Raw genomic sequence first — 19,334 nt, forward strand, 5'->3', positions numbered from 1 at the left:
CGACAGCTAGAGAAACTCCTGGGGGAGTTTGGGGACATATTTGCGTTCCGTGCTGAAGACTGTACACGAACCAGCCTAGTCCAGCATGATATCGACACCGGGACTGCACCCCCGATCTGTATTCCCCCTCAACGCATGGCCTGGGCGAAGAGAGCGGCCATGGAAGAGAAGATCAAGGAGATGGTCACTGCGGGGGTAATCAAGCTATCAGTCAGCCCCGGCAGTGCTGGCGATTCTGCGTTGACTACAAGAAATTGAACCAGGTCACCAGGAATCGATGACACACTGGACTACATCGTGGGCTCCGCCTGGTTCAGCTCCCTTGATCTCCACAGCGGCTATTGGCAGACGGCTTTCTCCATAGGCCAGGGCTTGTGACTGTTCACTGTTATGCCCTTTGGTCTGTGTAATGCGCCCGCCACGTTCAAACGCCTCATGGAGCGGGTGCTGTCTCCCATTCCCCGGTCGCAGTGTATCCTGTAACTAGATGACCTCCTGGTACACACCCCTGATTTCACCGAAGCTCTGGCCAATCTTTGCCGTGTCCTGGAGAGCATCCGCTGGGCGGGCATCCGTCTCAACCCCCGGAAGTGCGAGTTATTGAAGAGGCAGGTCACCTTTCGTCAGACCAGAAGGGGTGTCCACCGACCCAAACAAAGGGAGGAGCCAGTCACAGGGCCAGAGGACTTAAATAGGGGTGGCCTGGTCTAGAGTTGTAGTTGTTGTAGAGTGTTAGAGAGGGTGGCTCCTGCCTGAGTAAAAGCCTGTGCACAAATAAAGTTCCTGTTGCTTGCATCCTGCGCCTCCTCCCTTATTTCTGCTGAGTGTGGTGGAACTGTAACAGAGCCAAGAAAAGTGGTAACTGTTACAATATATTGATATGGGTCTTTCTTTCCATTGGCTAAAAATAGCTTCAAAACTATTTAGCTATACAAAGGGCATTCTGCAACAACAGACAAGAAATGAAAATGTGTGGCTATTTTTACCTACGAAGTGGAGTTCAACAACACTTCTGTTATTTCCTGTTACGACTTCTCGCTCTGTAAAGAATATTAAAATTACCAGAGGGGTTGAAAATGCCAGCGTCTTTGCACTGTTTGCTTCTCCTGGTAGGTGAGTTGTTGTGGTTTAATTATTATTATTATTATTATTATTATTATTATTATTATTATTATTATTATTATTAATATTAATATTATTATTAATAATTTATGGTCGATGTTTCTCATCAAAGTATCTTACAAGGATGTGGCCATGGCATCACTTTCAGGATTTATTTCTCTACTGTTTAAGCTGTGACTTGGTCTAAAGTATTAGAGCAGTTAGTGTTTAGTGTTGAATTATGACTTCAATTTAGTTTCAAGTGTTCTGTCCTTATGGAGACTCACTCTTGTGTCCATGATGAACCTGTAGCATTGCTGTTGGCGAATGTCTGTTGAATGTCTGAATGTCTGAATATAAAACCAATTTTACCTTGGTAAGCAATAGGTGAGTTCGTCAAACAAGTCAACGAGCAGATTGTGGGCATAATGTCTGATTTTTGGCAGCACTGTGGAGTAGTGGTTAGGGCTCTATTTGTGGGTTCAAATCCCGGGTGGGGCAGTGCTGTTGTACCCTTGAGCAAGGTACTTCACTTAGATTGCTCCAGTAAAAAGAAATACCCAGCTGTGTAAATGGGCCCAACTGTAAGTTGCTATGGATAAGGGCGTCTGCTAAATGACGATAATGTAATGTATATCATCACACAGCAAAGATTGTGGTGTTAAAAATGATTTGAGCATCACTCGATCTGTGCATACTTCTTGACTGAAGAGCTCGCGCAGTCTTCCTCGGTATTGGGGATTCCCAGCTTGTGAGCTGAGGTAACTTTAACTTTTGCTAAATGATTAAATTGTGAAAGCTGCATCATTTTTTCCAGAGCCTCTATAATCACAATACACAATAACACACATGCAAGTTTATTTTAGTGTATTTCTTTGTTTTTAATATTTTGAAACCTGCTGAAATTATAGAAACCAGCCTACACTGAAAACAGTAAATTAATAAAAGTGCAATATGCTAAGAACATAATTATATATTGTTAATAGCATTAGTATTGTTTTTGTTATGATGCTCATTATTATATTCATGGTATGTTAGTTTTAATTAAGCTAATTCATTCTTAATTCAAAATACATAGACCTACATACTGTACATATAAACATACAAATATTTAATTTTAACATATGTATACACTGGTGGTCTGGGTTCCCAAAGACCAATAATGTGAATGGTAAGTGGACTGAGACCTAACAGCTGAAGTGGACCAGAAAGAGATCTGGGTCCTCTTTCATGGCTAGGGACAGTGTGAAATCAAAGAGAACTGGGTTATTTTTCTCTTGGTCCACTTTTTGGCCCACCTTTAAGTGAAAACACTTTTAAAGGCTTTCTTTTAGAGAACTTCTAGTCCAGTGGTGGGCAACCAGCGGCCCACGGGTCCAATGCTGCATCCACTTGTGGCCCACAACCACCCTCCCCACACAATAATACACAATAAAGTAGTATATTTATGACAACTGCTTACTTTGTATCAATGTGTTACTCCTTTAATACATTGTTGATATGTACACTCACCTAAAGGATTATTAGGAACACCTGTTCAATTTCTCATTAATGCAATTATCTAGCCAACCAATCACATGGCAGTTGCTTCAATGCATTTAGGGGTGTGGTCCTGGTCAAGACAATCTCCTGAACTCCAAACTGAATGTCTGAATGGGAAAGAAAGGTTATTTAAGCAATTTTGAGCGTGGCATGGTTGTTGGTGCCAGACGGGCCGGTCTGAGTATTTCACAATCTGCTCAGTTACTGGGATTTTCACGCACAACCATTTCTAGGGTTTACAAAGAATGGTGTGAAAAGGGAAAAACATCCAGTATGCGGCAGTCCTGTGGGCGAAAATGCCTTGTTGATGCTAGAGGTCAGAGGAGAATGGGCCGACTGATTCAAGCTGATAGAAGAGCAACTTTGACTGAAATAACCACTCGTTACAACCGAGGTATGCAGCAAAGCATTTGTGAAGCCACAACACGTACAACCTTGAGGCGGATGGGCTACAACAGCAGAAGACCCCACCGGGTACCTCTCATCTCCACTACAAATAGGAAAAAGAGGCTACAATTTGCACAAGCTCACCAAAATTGGACAGTTGAAGACTGGAAAAATGTTGCCTGGTCTGATGAGTCTCGATTTCTGTTGAGACATTCAGATGGTAGAGTCAGAATTTGGCGTAAACAGAATGAGAACATGGATCCATCATGCCTTGTTACCACTGTGCAGGCTGGTGGTGGTGGTGTAATGGTGTGGGGGATGTTTTCTTGGCACACTTTAGGCCCCTTAGTGCCAATTGGGCATCGTTTAAATGCCACGGCCTACCTGAGCATTGTATCTGACCATGTCCATCCCTTTATGACCACCATGTACCCATCCTCTGATGGCTACTTCCAGCAGGATAATGCACCATGTCACAAAGGTCGAATCATTTCAAATTGGTTTCTTGAACATGACAATGAGTTCACTGTACTAAACTGGCCGCCACAGTCACCAGATCTCAACCCAATAGAGCATCTTTGGGATGTGGTGGAACGGGAGCTTCGTGCCCTGGATGTGCATCCCACAAATCTCCATCAACTGCAAGATGCTATCCTATCAATATGGGCCAACATTTCTAAAGAATGCTTTCAGCACCTTGTTGAATCAATGCCACGTAGAATTAAGGCAGTTCTGAAGGCGAAAGGGGGTCAAACACAGTATTAGTATGGTGTTCCTAATAATCCTTTAGGTGAGTGTATATATTGCATTATATTGCTATGTTTTAATTAAAATGTAACATTCATGGCTTGTGGTAAAAGTGGTCTTGCGGCCCACTGATTAATTTAGGTTGCCCACCACTGTTCTAGTCGTACAACCATCGCTGATTTTCACTGAGGTTGCTGGAGTTTTGCTTTTGATTGTTGTTCACTCCTCACTGATGAATGAATTCCTGATTATACATATTTTTTAATCTAGTTCTAGGCTGTGTGAAGTCGGCTGACAGAAGAGTGACTGGTAGACGCGTAGAGATTAAGTGTCCATATCAGGATGGTTCTCAATACCGTGTGAAGTACTGGTGTCGTCATCCCTGTGGGAATAAGGATGTTCTCATTAGAACTGGTAAGACAGACACTGTTGTTACTGCAGGGAGATTCAACCTGATTAACTCTGTCTCAGCAAAGACCTTTACTGTGTGGATGAACAGACTGACACTGCAGGATTCTGGGGTCTATTACTGCGGAGTGGAGGAATGGGGCAGAGACACATTAAGAAAAATACACTTGATCGTCAGTAAAGGTAGGCTGTCCTTACTTACAGGTGTTTTTGAATTAACATTATTTTGTGACAAATAATTGTAATACTTTCATAAACCAAAATATATAAGTTGATGTTGGTTAACTGAACTGATTTGTTTGTGAATTGAACATGTGACTGCATTGGTCAGGGTCAGGGTCCCCAGTATTTCATTCGCAGACAAACACAGATATTTGCAGGGAATCTATTTTTTCTTTATTTTGTTGATTTTTCATTATTTAAATAACAATGCAAACTGTGCAATAGCAAACAAAATGATCACAAAAGGGATTTTTTTTTTCCTCTGAAGATTTAAACTAAAAGCAAGTTGCTTCATCCAAATACCCTCCAAATACAGAAATAAAATGTAGTCTTAATTAACACAAATTTGTGATCAACTTTGTTGATCAGTTGAAAATTATCCTACTATTGAAATCAGTGCAACAAACACAACACTGACAGGTCTTTCCACATTTTCAGTGATATCTGTATTTTTTTTTGTTTTAAAGGAATGAGAACTGATGATCCTATCTACTACTGACAAATAATGTTAAAGCCCCTTTGGGTTTATAAGTAAAGTATCTGTGATGTTTCATCATATATTTCTTTGAGTATTTTAAAGTAGCCTTTAAATGGAAAAAAATGTAATCAAGCATTATTTATATCTAAGGGACTTCAGTAAATGTATGTGTTAATATGAGAAAGTCGTCCCTGTTGTTTATTAAGACATTATAACTAGCAATGCTAATGACTTTCACAGACCTTGATTAGCACTAATCTTAGACTACTCTACCCAAAATAGCAGTGAGAAGTCTAGTGCTAATGTGGGTCTGTGAACCAGCCCTAACTGTAAAATGGACTCACTGAATTTAGGCTGAGTCTGGCATGTTGACAATGATGTTACAATGAAGCGCCCTGAACCAGTACTGTGTTTGTCTCTCAGCTCCCTCAGTCTCCCTATTGTCCACCCCTGGACCTGTGACTGTAGAGACCACAGTTACTGTCACACCAACCACAGAGATCTCCACCCAGGCTGAAGACAGTGAGTTTATAAGGCTGTAGTTTGATGGTTATTTTTTGCTCAAAATGATTCCTACTTGGTTTCTAATTTGTTAGAAAAGCACTGATGAAACCATAATCACTGAAATGTTTGCTGCTATTGCTTCCACTTTTGAGAACTTCTAGCACTTTAGACCAGATTCCACAAAGAAATAAAATGTGGTGTCAGTGAAAATATTTGTTATGTTGACTGTTTCTTCCTAAATACAGTGTGAGGACTGGATTTTTCGCTCTCTCGTTTCTAATTTGTTGTCATATTAAGAGGCTTTTCAAACCCAGTCTATTGTAAAGCTTTATTATCATAAATCTTCCAATTACTTGCTGAGGCTGTTCTCTTAAAAATACAAAACAAAAAAAACTAACACCAAACATAATATTGCAGCCTTTCTTTTGATTTTTAACCTGCCCTTCAGTGTCTCCTGTAGGAGCCAGCACAGCAGGAGCAGTACATGATGGCAGACGTCCAGGCATCAAAGGTACAGTACGCTATCGCACTAGGATTTGAGCCTCTCACTACAGGGATAGCCAAGTAAAAGCAATGCCCTTTTCTTGCTCTTCTAACTGTTTTTCATAAAGTGAAGACACGTTTATAAAGATCATTGGTAAAATAAATCGCACATTTCAGCATTCTATCTGAATCTGTTTTGTTGCAGAAATGTCTATAGTCTTCGGAGCTCTGTCCGGGGTGGGGATCATTGTGTGTTTTGTGGCACTTTTCTTTCTGTACATGAAATGGCGTACAGGTGTACAAGGTGAGTTTCCTTAATCAGGGCTTAAAGGCACAGTGCTATCAGCGCGACTCCCATATACTTCATAGTGGGAGGCTGGGAGCAGGATTGATGTTCAGCTACTGGTTTCTGTCCTATAGCTCCATTGAATATCAACATAGCAATCTAGTATTGTCCCACAAAGTGTTATGTGTGTCAGTATACCATAATACACTTTGTACACCCTGGTGTGCTTGGTGTCTGCAGCTCAGTCCTGTTAACAACATATTTGTCATATTATCAATGTCCTATATTAAATTAATGATTATATGTTTATACAATAAGTGTTTTATGCAGGGTTTTCTGACTGTATAAGTAATCTATAATGTGTGTTGGATTGCACTGAACTGGGAGAAGGCAGTGTGCACTTTGAATTACACCACATTGATAAATTCTGTCTTCTTTCACTGCAGGAGAACAGTGTAGGAGAACAGCCCCAGTACAGGTAAACCAGATCAGTGTCTTAATGCCCCTTTTCTTCTTTTAATAATGATGGCAGCTTCCAGCTAACTTACCTCATTCTGGCTACATTTGTAGATGAACAATGGTTTAAGCATACTGTGAGAAATGACAGATTTAGTTTTTCCCCTCAAGAGGAACAACGTGCTCAGAAACAAAACAGATCAAGGTTTTGCAGGAAGTGACTGCGTTCTTGGTAACTATCAGTCTCTGTCAATACCACAGTGTTTCACTTTGCTTTAGTACTTTAGCACACTTTCACTTTCATGGTGAAATATAGCACTATGCACACTGACAGAGCTTTCATTTTACTTAACCTTCATGGTCTGATTTAGGGTAACAAGCAACCCAAAGACCACATCAAATCTGCCAGCGCAGCCCCGGACAGCGCTGTGTATGCCAATGTGCCTTTCACCAATTATCACTCTGACACACTCCCCTGACCCAGGACCAGGAATTAACATCAGTTGTGCTGTGTGATACCTATTATATTTGTTATATTTAATAATGTCTCAATTCTTGTGCCTGAACTTTACTTTGAAAAGCTAAGTTTGATACATTTCAGTGGAAGGATGTGCTAAAAAGCAGGTTGCTGAAAGCAAGAACTGATTTTAGTAAAACAGAAAAATTACCTTTACAGCTGTGGTTCTGTTTTCTCTCAGGTTGAAGAGGCCGACAGTTCACTGAAGAACCACAAGAGGGGACCAGCAGGACACACACATGGACCCCAGACAACAACATTGTATTGTACCCCAAGAAGAGCCGGCTATTGACACGAATATTGTATTTCTGTTCTGATCTTCACTGAAGAAGTCATTCCCAGTGTGGCTGCACTGCAGTGAACTCCAACACGTTTTAACAAGGACAAGGAATCTTAATCAAGGTTAAAATCAGTTAATAAACACAATCTCCAGTTTTTGACATTATCCACATGCCCACACATGGGTACATCATACATCGTATAAATAATTAAAACTGTAGAACCGCATGTCTGTCCCTGAGTGTCTGTGTGAACAAGGCCACTGTCTCACGGTCTACAGTACTGTTACACAGTTCAACCTTGAAATGAACAGGAAAGCTCAGAGAAGCTTCAGAATGAACACCCGTTAAAAACAGTATAACTCCAAGCACCGCAGCGCAAAGGCAAGTATGAGCGAAACAAATCAACAACAAATGTGTAGTATTTCAATGAAATAAAAAGCATTGGTAACAGTAAGGCCCCTGTATGGCATTCTGCAGTACTCCGAAATGAATATACTTAAATACAGACACCTAACACCTAACAAGAGTGTTTCACAGGAAACTCTGTGCTCCTGTAGAGCTGCAGCACAGGGGGCTCAAACTTCAGAGTTTTGTGGTTTTCATACTAACCAAGCTCTATGATATAATATTAAGTTCACGGGCTCAGTTAGGCAATATTACCACTGATTTGAAGATTTCCATAAAGCCTGCAGGAATAGGGCTCTCATGGACTAGGGCAAAATGTACAGGTCACCCGCGGGACATTGGAATAATGCGCGTTGGCCTATTTTTATGTATGCATGCATGTATTTATTTATTTTCTTTTTGTTTTAACTTATCCACTTTACATTTCTTAGATTATCAAATTTATTCCTATTAAAAGCACATGTATTTATCCCCCCCACTTAAGGGAAATGCACGAGTTTTATTTAGGGTTGATTGGTTTAAATATGCACATGGCTAATTACGCATTCACGAGAGTACCGCTTATTCGCCAGATCACGTGAAATTCAATAATTGACAATGAGGAACACCTGTTAGGCTGTAGATAAAAGGCTCCCAGGGGTTGAGCTAAAGAGGATTGCAGAGCAAGGGGAAGGAAACATGGAGCCAATGGAAAGAGGAAGCCCCAGAGGAGAGCCAGGAGACCCCTGCAATGCCAGAGAGAGGACCACGCACAGGGTTTTACAGGGTAAGAACGAACAGAACTGGGTGGTATTGTTACTTGTATGTGTCCACTAGCATCCACTGATTTAAGCATTTCTGTATTTTAATTATTTTAGAGATCCTCGTTTTTAGACTTTTTAATCCTTTTACTTTTATACTTTGTATCCGTATTTGTAGCCACAAATGAACTGTTAATACAGCAAAGGCATTGGGTTTTATTCAATTTTTATATTTTAACTTGGCCATTTTTGTTTTCTTGGACTGTACATGGACGTTGTAGTTTCTTTGGGTTGCCAACCCCGGACCAGAGCAGAAGCTGGATTTGTTTGACCCTGCCCCTCTTTTTTACTTTGTACTAGGACACATGGACTATTGCCTGCCCCAGTCCAGATCCTGAGGAAACCAACAGTCCCCACAATGTGTATATATATATATATATATATATATTTTTTTTTTTTTGGGGGGTTTAAACCTTTTTATTGTCTCAATATAAAACGATGAATTCTGCTTGGTTTTTTTTTTTATATATATTAGGGCTGTCAATCCATTAAAACATTTAATCGCATGATTATCATGAGTTAACTCGTGATTAATCGCACATTTGTATCTGTTCTAAATGTACCTTAAATTACTACTTTTTCAAGTTTGTAATACTCTAATCAACATGGGCATGGACAAATACCGATGCTTTATGCAAATCTGTTTGTTATTAGTGAAACCATACCCAACATAGAGCATGAAGACTACACGTTTCAAAGGTCATTGATGTTTTTCAAAGAACTTGTTCATGTCTATTGGACGCATGAAAAAAATAACCTCGAAATACCAGGTTCCCACTACTTCGGTTTCTTTGCACTGAGCAATTTACGTACACAAGCCTGTTTACATTTCGTTATTTAGCCACACATTTAGTTATCGCTGTGGTGAGTATTATTGCGCTGCACATGATCTAGCGTGCTGTGCCTTTGGCGAGGGGCAGGACCGCTCTCTGCATGCGTTGGATGCTTCGTCATCAAGTGATATTTCAAACTCTACGTGCTGCGGTGTTAACTTAATTCACATCGACGATAAATGCAGACAACTTTTGTCTTGTCGACAGAACCATCAGACATTGTTTTGTATATGCATTTTCCGTTCAGAAGACCTTCTTCTTTCTCCATTTCTGTTTGCTGCTGCATCTCCATTTCTCCAATGCGCATGAATTTGCGTTAATGCCTTATTATCGCGTTAATTTTGACAGCCCTAAAACCTGGTTTAAAACGCGGGCCTCGGTTCAGAAGACAAATAAAATGTCTTCTCCAAAACCGAGGAGGCCGCCAGGCCCCGTGAACCTCTTCCCTCCCCGGCTCGCCCCCGGGCCTACGCTCCGGGCTTTAATACACCTGCGGACCCCCGAAGCCTCCTCCCGATATAAAATACAAATGACACGTTTTGCTTGGTTAATAAACATGTTCATGGTCGTATCCTGTGAAATAGGGTGTATGTATTAATGTTACAGAATTACCATGTTTTTGCGCTGGGTTAAGATCCAGAAAGCATCGGAATACATCGTACGGTGTTACTCGTTTTCAGAACCTGGTTATGGTTCCAAAATAAAAGTGCCTAAACTAGATCCCTCTGCGGATACCTCACTATAAACACGAGCGTTTAAATCTGTAAACATGTCTAAGGTGTTTGAAGCTATAAATAGGCCACCTGTAGGTGAAATGACTAAATACATGTTTTGTTTGTATAGAGGTGGAAAGACAACACAAACAGCCTTGTAGACGCGCATTACACCGGATCCCTGTGCGATAAGATGTGCCAAATGTTTAAAGATGCTCCATGAATAAAATCTGGCCATGAAAAGGTCAAGTTTAAGAATGGGACATTTTTACATGTACAATACATGGAATATATATATATATATATATATATATATAAATAAAAAACCTTTGTTTTCATTTGATGTATTTAAGGCTCTAATCCATCTCTAGCATACCACCTATAGAGCAATTCTAAATGTTACAATTTATTCTACTGTCTGACTTTCCTCTACTATAACTATTTGTTATAGTATCTTTACACTCGACATCCATAAAATAAAATAACGTATGACACCCCCGGGCTGGGGCCCCTAGCCTGTGACTGATGCTTATTACCGATCGCTGTGTTCAGAGCTCTCTCGTATCAAACCCCTGATCTGCTATGTATGTGCAGTTCTTTTCAGGCTGCTCAACCAGAAAGAAAACTAAAGAAAATTAAAAAAAAAAAAAAAAGTGATTCAAACTTACGTAATGAGACTGAGTTTTCACAATCATGTTCTGTGACTTTTTAACACACAGGGTTAGCATCTACTCGGGACTTTTTTTGAAGAAGGGGAGCAACTATAACACGAAAAGCAGCCGCACATGCTGCGCATTGCCCTTCGTCACCTGACGCATTTTGAAATGGAAACTACAACAATGGCGGCCACTATGGGTCTAGAGATGCGGTACAGTCTTTTCCCGAGAGAATGTGTGTGTGTGAATTTGTGAGAAGGTTATGGATCCAGAGTTGTGGGTTTTTCTGAATACTATACGAGTTGTTCTTAAGAATCAGTGAGTTGCAATCAGTTAGCTGCATGTAAGCTGCGACTGTATATTTCATAATGATATGCTAACACACTTGGCTATAGACTACAGATTTAACGCAACACAAACATGCACTTTATTTAATAATGTAACTCGGTTGATACAAGTTCACACGTTATTTTTGTAAACGTGTATCCCAGAATGCTGAGTGGATAAGGTAGGGCTGCAGCAAACGACTATTATGATAATTGATGCATTAAATGCAGGTGTTTTGTTTAAAAACCGAAAGCTTTGAGTTTTTCCTCATCTTGCACAATGCTCTCTTTAAAATAACTTGAGATGGCAGTTATACAACCAGTAGAAAACATATGTGCAAAAAATAGTTGTTGCATATAGCAACAGGTGTTTTCACATTGTACTAAAAACACATAGCTGTTGTACTCTTCAGTGTGAATCGTGCTAAACGGTTTTGACAAAATAAAACATTAAATTCTGTGTTCACAGGCTTTTCTACATCAAATCGCTTCAACGGCAGTCCAATACCGTTTTTTGTATTATTATTTTTCGGAAATGCGAGACAATGGGAGGCATAGTAGCACAATACATTTACATGCACGGCGGATGCTGCGTCCGAAAGAGGGAAATAAAGCAGTGTGTTCATATTCCCCATAATCCCACCTCGCACACTGACTGTGAAACGAGCTCGATCCAGTTAAAAATGACTTTGACCCATGAAACACGACAGGAAGACGTGCATTGGTGCAGAAGCGTATGGTTTGCGTGTCTAACCACGAATAATTATAAAACATAGCAAATGGACCGACAATACATTGCAAGCTGTCTTTAAAAATTACCGTTTTAAAAGTTTTTAAGGATCTCTCTTAGTTGCAAGTCTTCAAATCCTCATATCCATGCATATTGCTTCCTCCCTTTATTGGCAATCCTGCTTGTTTTCTTGGATACGTTGTCTGTATGTACTCTACGTCTGTATCGCATCTTCTCACAGTGTAGTGTAGCGCGTATAATAAGAGCGCGTTATGAATAAAATGTGTAATAATGATTACTATAATAATACCAATGTAGTTGAGGAAGTAAAGAAACAGTCGTAGCTTGCGAGACGCACACCAGTTAAGAAACGGAAAAGGCGCAGTTCTTAGTGCGGTTTTAATGGACCACGGCCAGCACCGCGCTGAGCTTCTTCATCCCGCCATCCAGCTGCTCTGACAAGCTGAGCTACTGCTGGCCACCAAGTAATAGTAATAATTATGTACAGTTAAAATGATTTTGCCCGTGTTATTTCATAGTGACCAATTTGCTATTTACGCATAGATGACAGATGAGCTACCTCGGTTTTTAAGTGTTAAAATACAATATTAGTGTTGGAAAAACTGCTGGTAGCCCACTCCCCCCCGCTCATTGCAACCAGAATACATACTATTAGCAGTTCATCCTGACAGGGAAGCTCAGTTTCCTCGGCTCCTCTCTCTTCCCGCTCCAGTTCTCCTACCCCCTCCCACATCCGGCGGGTACAATGTTGCCCCTCTCTCTCTAACTCCTCCATCACCTTCTTTCATCTGCCAGGTGCGCCAACAAACACAAATGTTATATCTTGTTGGCCATCAGGTGCCAATAAGAAGACAATAATTATGAGTGACGGCTCCTCTCAATGAGCCCATATAAAATAAAACTGCCATCACAGTCTCTAAAAACAGTATTAAACATGAAAGGACACTAATGAAGAAGGAAAAATAAACACCATTTATGACTCTCAATATACAATACCAACAGTCATGAGCTACAGCAGACGAGGCACTAACTAAGACCGAGGACTGTCTAACAAAACTGCTTTCTGTTGATTTTTTTTTTTTGGTGAAGGTGAAGATGTCAGCTGGACCTCCCCGTTACTATCTGATGAAGAGACAGCATTGAGGCCTGTGACTGAGAGTGCTGTGTTGGTGTCACAAGCATGCGTGATGGCTGTAATCACTTAATTATTAGTTGATTATCACTAACTGATGTATTATCTTTTCTTTCTTTATATGTATTGTTGTTGCACTTGTTCCCCTTAATTCACTTGTTTTGATAATTATTGGTTGTCGTGTGGTGGTTTTGTGTTTATTTTCATTAATTACTAAATTGGTTGGGTTATGGGTTTATTTGTTATTTGCCAGGCACATTCTCACATGGATTCACCCGTATTCCTCCATCCCAACTGTCTTCACCTGCCCCCCTAACCCAGCGAACCATCTAAAAGCTTGGGAGTCTGCTTGAAGAACTGCATTTCTTTCCCTGTGTGAACAAGGTCATGGTCTCACTGTGCTACAGTTCAGCCCTGATACTTAGAAGAACAAGGTCTGATAAGAACCAGTTTTCTCCAGCAATTTGGGCTTGATACATCGTACAAACGAGAGAAAAGAAAATCAATTCCTTCGGACACACTGGTCATGAGGGCTGGGATAATGGGCCGGTGGAGATGCCTTTAAAAATGTCAGACAAGAAAGGAAACCTGGCCCGGGTTGGGCTCTTACTACACATTTTCCTGACTTGCCTCAGACTTGTCAAGTGGGGAGGATGAATGCGTCAATATGGGAGTCAGCAACGCTGTCAATATTTTGGGAGGACCTGTCCCACGCGCCTATGGTTGGGGGGGACAATGTAACGTCCTTTGAATGCGTCCCCCACCCCCCCACTAAACTTACACCTATGCAAATAACAGGTCGAAAATGTCAATGAGTCGTGGGACACAGACTGGCCAGGAATCTCTGCTGCAATTGTGGACATGCAGCAACAAAAAAATTAAAACTAAAACTTTGCACAGTTCCACACGAAGCGCAACTGAGGAAGAGTGTGAAAAGACAGCACTGCAGCTGGAGTCAGAGCGGCCATGGCCAAACATCTAGAGTCCACAGGTGTGAAGAAAAGAGAATCTGCACTTCCCTTGATTGAGCAGACGGTAATCTGGGCTGTAATGTTGTGTGTTGATGTGCTTCTACTTTGTCTGTTTCAAAAAGTCCACAACTACAGAAGTTTATTAAAATGTATAACATATGCTATATAATATTATTTAAATAAGTGGTAAAATCGTATGAAATGGAAAGAGGGCATTACTGTATGTTTAACTATGATGATTGAGTCTGATTGAGCCGCTCCGGTACCTGTTTCTCCACCACTACACCTCCGTCTCCAACATAAAGCCTCTGCTCCCAGCAACACCTGTAACGAGCTCAGTTTGACATGTATAAACAAATAATTTTAGGGACTGCAATAGTTCCCCTTTAATAGTAGTGTTAACTGGTTTGGCACTATGCAGTACTGATAGGGTGTTTTTTTGTCTTGAAGTTACATTTATTTAGGTTTTATTTCTTAGCAAAAGTATAAACGATGATTAAACACTGGATTACTTTGAAATATCTGCCAAATATTTTTGATATATTGCCCGGTGTGTGTGGTAGTGAATGTGACTTTATTGAGAAGTGCAGTCTGGACACCGAGATAACAAGGTGTGTTACAAAGCACAAAACAGAGCAGACGCAAATGCAGCAGCTAAAGCTGGGAGGATGGATAGCCATATCTATTGTAGTGTTATGTTGGGTGTATTTTGATAAGAGCATTTGGGCTCTGAGCTGAAGCACTGATCTAAAGAAGACCTCTCCCCCCCCCCCAAAGTTATCAGATTTCCTTAGCTCATCCGCTTGGAACTGGTTTGCATCAAAGTGACAGTTTTGGGGAGGATGGCACCGAGAAGAGGCCAAATAGTTTGGAATTCTGCTATGAGATGTCTGGAGAAAGGGGCCTGTAGGTGATAAAAACTCTTTGAAGTGGATGAGAGCCGAAATCCCGACATAGAGCTACGTACCCAGGCCAACCGGCATTTCCAAAAGATGGCATGGATTGACATCAGTCATAAATCAAGCCCCCCTCCAATAGGATACTGGGGGCTGAAACCGAAATTCAATCTCAAGAACTCAGGGACCAATCACCTATTGATCTGACAGACTATAAGGAACAGCGGACGGTCTTTCTCTCTCTCTCTCTCTCTCACCTGAACCAGTAACTCGCTGCCACAGCTCAACCTGTAGCTCTGTTGCCAGAACCGGAACCAGAAACCAACTAAGTCTTTGCCGGCAACAGAAGAGTTAAACTGGGAGAAGGAGATTGAGCCGTACGAAGAATTCTTTTAAAGGACTTTATTAAATAAAGAACTTTACAGACTGCGCTGCCCGCCTGTGCCCACCTGATCAGTGGAGTTTTACAGCTGGACAATTGACTAAGTCGACTGTATACGTAAGTGTTCAGTCATTTAAATAGCTATTGAGTCTTAAGAAACTTGACCCTTGGAACAAACAGGGCCCTGCTTTCCTCAAAGACTTTGTCTTCAAGTAACTACGGTGGAACCCTGCTTACAAAGAAGATTTTGTGCACAACCTTGGAGCCTTCAAACCAGTGGAAAATCTGTTTGGAAAAGACTCTACATTCGCAAAACCCCAACTTCCAGGTGCATCGACTGAGTGGAAGTTCTTGGACAAAGCCGAACCGGACTGCCTTTGTTCCAAACCACACGGACCTCGTGCCGTGTGCTGTTATCTGAGCCCGAAGACGGAGAGGGCTCTCTGCGACGAAGTTCAGATAAGTTTAACAGTTTGGAGTTCATGATTCATGACATTTGAGAAATCAATTAGAAATGTTAATCTGTGATTCATAACTCTAGAATGTGTAATATCATTTAGTTTTCTTAAATATAAATGTGTGTTGCATTAAACTGTTTTGTTGATAATTTTAGAAATAAAATCTGTCAACGCCAAGAAATATCTTCTCATTCCTGTTTAACTGTTTAGTCTGAAATTGACACAAGTTAATAGACATTAGATTATTGGTGGCCCTGCCTATCCTTAATCATTGAATAATAATCAGTTAAGGGAAATTGTGGTAACAAGTAATGATAGGATCTTTCTCGGCACCTAAACGTTAATGAGACTGATATACACTCACCTAAAGGATTATTAGGAACACCATACTAATATTGTGTTTGACCCCCTTTCGCCTTCAGAACTGCCTTAATTCTACGTGGCATTGATTCAACAAGGTGCTGAAAGCATTCTTTAGAAATGTTGGCCCATATTGATAGGATAGCATCTTGCAGTTGATGGAGATTTGTGGGATGCACATCCAGGGCACGAAGCTCCCGTTCCACCACATCCCAAAGATGCTCTATTGGGTTGAGATCTGGTGACTGTGGGGGCCAGTTTAGTACAGTGAACTCATTGTCATGTTCAAGAAACCAATTTGAAATGATTCGACCTTTGTGACATGGTGCATTATCCTGCTGGAAGTAGCCATCAGAGGATGGGTACATGGTGGTCATAAAGGGATGGACATGGTCAGAAACAATGCTCAGGTAGGCCGTGGCATTTAAACAATGCCCAATTGGCACTAAGGGGCCTAAAGTGTGCCAAGAAAACATCCCCCACACCATTACACCACCACCACCAGCCTGCACAATGGTAACAAGGCATGATGGATCCATGTTCTCATTCTGTTTACGCCAAATTCTGACTCTACCATCTGAATGTCTCAACAGAAATCGAGACTCATCAGACCAGACAACATTTTTCCAGTCTTCAACTGTCCAATTTTGGTGAGCTTGTGCAAATTGTAGCCTCTTTTTCCTATTTGTAGTGGAGATGAGTGGTACCCGGTGGGGTCTTCTGCTGTTGTAGCCCATCCGCCTCAAGGTTGTACGTGTTGTGGCTTCACAAATGCTTTGCTGCATACCTCGGTTGTAACGAGTGGTTATTTCAGTCAAAGTTGCTCTTCTATCAGCTTGAATCAGTCGGCCCATTCTCCTCTGACCTCTAGCATCAACAAGGCATTTTCGCCCACAGGACTGCCGCATACTGGATGTTTTTCCCTTTTCACACCATTCTTTGTAAACCCTAGAAATGGTTGTGCGTGAAAATCCCAGTAACTGAGCAGATTGTGAAATACTCAGACCGGCCCGTCTGGCACCAACAACCACGCCACGCTCAAAATTGCTTAAATCACCTTTCTTTCCCATTCAGACATTCAGTTTGGAGTTCAGGAGATTGTCTTGACCAGGACCACACCCCTAAATGCATTGAAGCAACTGCCATGTGATTGTTTGGTTAGATAATTGCATTAATGAGAAATTGAACAGGTGTTCCTAATAATCCTTTAGGTGAGTGTATATATAACGAGAAGTTACCAGACATAAATACTAACCTGCGTAGTTATTTAATGTCTGACTAACAATACTAATGAGAGACTCACCTTCGTCTTACTAACCGGTATTGTAGTCAATGTGTTTATAACCTTTTTTGTTTAACGATTTGTGTGATGTGATATATGCGATCCCATGGTCTTTGATTTGGTCACGGAAGTGATTTGTCTTTGATTTGTTGATCTAGAGTTGAATTTTAATTAGTTTTTCCCTTTTGTATAATTAGTGTAGTGCTACATTTAGTCTTTGTTTTTGAATAAATTTGACAATTTATATCTTTGGAATTGGTGTCTGTGTCCAATTATTACAGAAATTGAGTTCTAGAAGATTCCAGGATTCGTGATAAGGTGATACTATAAATTCACTTCTTTAATTGAATTTTATAAGTGTACCTTACGCTACACTATCCTCCACATGCATGTCATAGATGAGGAGCATTGTGTGGAAAGGTGCTGAACAGATGCTATGGACATCATTGCAACTTTACCAATGGAACATCTTCCTCTTCAAATGCCCTTGGGTAGAAATAAATAGATTGATCTTTTCAGGGAAATCAAGATGTGCTCTGGGGGGCTGCCTGGGGGGAAAAAAAAAAATCAGCCGCCCCAAACCTCAGTGATGACACTAGAAACAGGATTGATACAGCACTGACCTTCCTCACTAAGCTCAGAGGACGGTACTAACTGTGTGAGTTTCTGTGAGCTTTTCTGCCTCTCTCTTATCCTCCCCGTGTGGCTGGTAGCCGCTGAGTTTCCTGGTCAGCTAGCCTGGTTGCATCACATGAGTAACAGCTCAGTCTATTAAAAACAATCAAGTCATTTCCTCCTGTGAGCTGCAAGGAAGCCTCTCTGTATCAGAGCACAGCTGACAGCATCATGCTACTGAGCGGCTGAAAATGAACTCCTTTCTTCCCTCTGTCTCCCTCCTCGCTGGTGAGTCGGTCTTCATTGCTGCTTTTGGCGCGATAGAGAACTGTGTGAATATGATAACCTCGTTTCCTGAGACAGACACGTTGGAGTGTAATTGATTATTGGAGGGGCGCAGGGGAGTGAGAGTGCTGCTGTAGTGGAGAAACACACGGGGATCTCCTGGCAGAAACTAAGAGAACGCAGGCAATTTTGATTAATTTTAATATTTTACACATTAAAAGGATGACTTCAAACTCAAAACCTGTTTGAGTTTTGCAATGTTACCCCATAGTTAGTACATCACATTTTCACCAAATCAATTCCGGACTAAATTTCAGGCGCCCAGGGCCGGCCTAATAAGTGTGAACGGGGTCTAAGACTAATGTGAACCTGCCTTCTCTGGGCAAACAGGTTCAACTTGGAGTCGTAACAGCAGCTTTGACTAGAGGATCCACATTTGTATTGATTAGAAATTCACAGCCCCTAATACACGATCATTCCCAGCATTACTGCCCTCAGACTGAAGGCTTCTCCTGTCCATCCACATTGAGGAGCCGGACGCCAGCCTGGTCTCAGACTGACCCCCTCATATGCTGAAGGATAAAGATCAAATCTGTCACTAGCACTGATGTCATGACCTACGGGGTGCTTAGGGATGACATGCTTCACGACCACGCCACCTCCTTTACCCCCCATCAATTCTCTCCCCGGGCAGGCTTGACTGCACCCCAGAGCACAATCATGAAGGCAAGTTTCCAGAAACTAACAATTTCTAATTAGCTAGGGCAGGGCATGAAGACTGTGCCAGCATAAACAATAAATTGGGAGACTAAATGCATAAAATCTAGTCTAAAAAACAACACCTTTAATAAAACAGGGCACTAAAACTACTAAAAACCCTACCAAATAAATAATAATAATCAGAAATTAAGAATAGATAAAACCCAATTTATTCACAGAAAAGTGCAATAGTGCAGGAAGAATCCCCCTTCCCCTCAGAGGATATAAACAGATCTCTCAGCCGTGCCGGGACCCTGTCGGCCAACTGGGACCCCAACCAGACCGCAGGTAAGAGACC

The 19,334-nt window shown here is 41.2% G+C and overlaps 2 long non-coding RNA genes across 3 annotated transcripts; both read left to right on the forward strand.

Annotated features, from left to right (window-relative positions):
• Positions 1 to 746: 746 nt before the first annotated feature.
• LOC136750532 (uncharacterized) lies at positions 747 to 7,638 on the forward strand. Of its 2 annotated transcripts, XR_010816880.1 has the most exons (7): positions 747 to 1,113; positions 4,048 to 4,368; positions 5,309 to 5,407; positions 5,838 to 5,900; positions 6,078 to 6,176; positions 6,605 to 6,636; positions 7,313 to 7,638. It is a non-coding gene; the product is annotated as an uncharacterized LOC136750532 (long non-coding RNA). The 2 variants fall into 2 exon arrangements; XR_010816881.1 differs by lacking the exon at positions 6,078 to 6,176.
• A 719-nt stretch (positions 7,639 to 8,357) lies between these two features.
• Positions 8,358 to 13,171, forward strand: LOC136750533 (uncharacterized). Its single transcript, XR_010816882.1, has 3 exons — positions 8,358 to 8,583; positions 8,918 to 8,977; positions 12,986 to 13,171. It is a non-coding gene; the product is annotated as an uncharacterized LOC136750533 (long non-coding RNA).
• The last annotated feature ends 6,163 nt before the right edge of the window (positions 13,172 to 19,334 follow it).

Source organism: Amia ocellicauda, chromosome 5 (assembly GCF_036373705.1).
Source record: "Amia ocellicauda isolate fAmiCal2 chromosome 5, fAmiCal2.hap1, whole genome shotgun sequence".
Taxonomy (NCBI): Eukaryota; Metazoa; Chordata; class Actinopteri; order Amiiformes; family Amiidae; genus Amia; species Amia ocellicauda.